Source organism: Triticum urartu, chromosome 7A, assembly GCF_056163025.1.
Source record: "Triticum urartu cultivar PI428250 chromosome 7A, HENAU_Tu73, whole genome shotgun sequence".
Taxonomy (NCBI): domain Eukaryota; kingdom Viridiplantae; phylum Streptophyta; class Magnoliopsida; order Poales; family Poaceae; genus Triticum; species Triticum urartu.
Window position 1 is genome coordinate 6,929,645 of NC_141879.1, and position 2,982 is coordinate 6,932,626.

At 44.6% G+C, this 2,982-nt stretch overlaps 1 long non-coding RNA gene across 1 annotated transcript; it reads left to right on the forward strand.

Annotated features, from left to right (window-relative positions):
• Positions 1–767: 767 nt before the first annotated feature.
• LOC147956801 (uncharacterized) lies at positions 768–1,389 on the forward strand. Its single transcript, XR_015609999.1, has 2 exons — positions 768–901; positions 1,137–1,389. It is a non-coding gene; the product is annotated as an uncharacterized LOC147956801 (long non-coding RNA).
• Positions 1,390–2,982: the final 1,593 nt, after the last annotated feature.

A 2,982-nucleotide genomic window follows, 5' to 3' on the forward strand; every position in this document is an offset into this window, starting at 1 on the left:
AACACAGGCTGGCAACACCCTACTTCACAGTGCGGCGTCAGATGGAGGTGCAAGTGTTGCGGAGATATTAGAACCACCACCCGATGCCAACCGGAGAAATATCACGTGTTACCATGGTTTAGATGCTATCATGATACGGGCTCTTGCGAGCCGTTGGATCTCAGATCAAATGGTTTCCAGGAGTTCTTGAACATTTTATAAAAAGTCATCCAAGAGTCCTAAAATTGCACACAAGTAAAACAACTCCTCAGATGTCGTTGGATTTGAGATCCGACGGTCTACAAGCCCGTATCATGGTAGCATATGAAGTTCAGTATCACCTGAAACTTTCCCGATGCCAACCACAACGACTCCAGAGCCTCTTCCTTCTAAAATGGTAGTAATGGCCTGTAAATAAATATTTCTTCCTTCTAATTTTTTTATCATATAAATACCCCCCTCCCCCAATAATTTACAATATTCATTTTCTTATCAAATATTGCATTAATTCGAATAGTAAATGAATCAAGTTATAGTGCAAACATTAATTTGCTTCTATATAAGTAACTTCATGCCATGGTACAATGGCAATAATGGCCTGTAATTTAAATATTTCTTCCTTCTAAAATTAATGATCATAAATACCACCCACCAATAATTTACAATATTCATTTTCTTCTCAAATATTGCATTAATTCGAATAGTAAATGAATCAAATTGATAGTGCAAACATTAATTTGCTTCTATATAAGTACTGCTAAAAGAGATCAGTGCAACCCACAGAAAATTCAGAAGAACATCATAAGATAGAGAAAGAAAAAGGAACTGATGGAAATATTCAAGAAGAACACAAGTGGCCAGTGCTTGTTGGCTCTTGTGCTCGTGGCTACTGTCATTTCGTCTTCTGATGCATTTGGCCCAGGTACATGCATCTCTGACCTAACTATAAGTCACTATGGTTTGCTATGTGATGCTAATTTTCTATGTATTTCACAATGTTGAGTTATATGGATCGTTTTGCATCTGCATAGCTTGCCATGCTTTTCTTTTTTTGCGGATGATAGCTTGCCATGCTGTTTTTTTTTTTTGCGGATGATAGCTTGCCATGCTGTTGTCTGGGTATTCTTCTAAACAATATTGTTTTTGTGAACATGCAGAAGGAGGATGCTTCATGCCTTTCGTGGAATGCAATCTGGACTTGTGCAAGCGTAACTGCGACGGTCTAATTCCCTATTGCAAACAGATAGACGGAGTTTCTGCCCAATGTTGTTGCTCTCCCAAGAAACTTAGTGCATCTGTTGATAAGAATAACCGTCCTTGAGATGAATTCCTAAATAGTAATTTGTATGTCATTGATCTTTCATGGATCCAATTCCACCTGATTGAATAAAATTTATCACCATTGAAAAATTATTGCTCCCGAGATATTTATGTATCTTGTGAAATCGTAATGCTTCATTTGGATGTTCATATTCAGACCTCGACATTGATATTGAGACCAATTCTAAATCTTTCTTGGATGTTCATATTGTGGACTTGGCACCTGGTCCACATGTCATACTCTGTCCTCCACAGTATGATTTTTCGTCCTGTTTTCTTCCGGCGGAACCATCCTTGTTGGCAACTGTACAATCAGCATGGAAAAAGAGGGATTGGAAGAAGAGGTGAAATGGGCCACTATCCATCAAGCTGGCTGGCTGGCTAAATCGTGTTGGTTTGTAATAAAAAGATTATGTGTATGTGTGTGTGTTTGATCGATGAACCATATATAACTGAGCTCGATCTGAACAAGAAATGCTATACTGTCAGGAGTGCTTAGTTTAATTACATGGTAATTTGTCATTGCGCCCAAGAGTCTGAGTGGATATATATAATTCTGTGGTGTTGCCACCATCAAGTAGTGCGCCGAAGAGTTTGAGACATGTAGCTGTCGCCATTTCGATAGATATATGCATTTAGTGTGTATTCTCCTTGCTAACAAAAAGAAAGAGAGTATAGATAGCTACAGCCAAATATTCAGGGTTGAGAAAACAGAACAAAAGCGGAGGAAGTAAACTACAGCCTACAGACAAAGCAGAGTTGAGAGAACAGAGCAGAGCAGGGGAAGTTCAGGTTAAGGCCCTGGGCTCTAAAGACCATCAGTGTGCTCTGTGCAGCACTTAACCACGCTTGAGCAACGAGTGCTCCTCAGTTAAGAGATACAGTTCTCCACAAGCAAGCCGAACCTGTAGGAATTTCTTCCCACGCTGTGAATTGCTGCCATCTTTAAGCCGAACCGAGACGGCGCCGTCCGCCACCGGTGATCGCCGACGCGTCGGTGGGCGGTTTTGGGCTCTCGCTGAGTCCGACGAAGAAGACGCAGACAACGATGGGGATGCATCCCGGCAGAGGCGCCGCCCTCACTGACTCCTTCAGATCTCGTTTGCGATTTATTCCATGCAGGTTATTGCGAAGATGAAGTAGCCATGACGATCGATCAGGTTCTGCCACCAGATGATCCGGCGCGTATCGGTCTCCACGCGGGCGAGAAGAATGAGATGGTCCGACGCGCTCAGACCGTGGAAGGGACCGATACCTAAGGTGAGTCTTCCGAATCTCACGTTATTCGATATGATCAGGCCGGAGTCTTGGATCACTGTTCAGAATAAGAAGAACGCGAGGCGGCGCGCCGGTGGTCCGGCAACGGCGGCGCCCGTGACGGCAGCGGCGATGACTTCGATCTCGCTCGCGAGATCACAGCGATTGACTCAGCTGCTAGATGGATTTGGGCCGGTTCGGTGTGGACCGGGTCCGCGAGATGTTGGGCCGGAGAAAGATGGGTATGAGGCCCATGCTGGACCGGGCCACTCTCCTCCACCTATTGCGTTGCCATGCACGTACGAGCGTGTTTGTTCTCTCGATCGTGCGCAGCCGCCTCTTCGCCCTAGGGCTCGTAGGCAAGGCACGAGAGGTTTTCCTGCCTGTGGTCTGCATCGGGCTAGGAGGATCTGCCCGCTGCCTGAC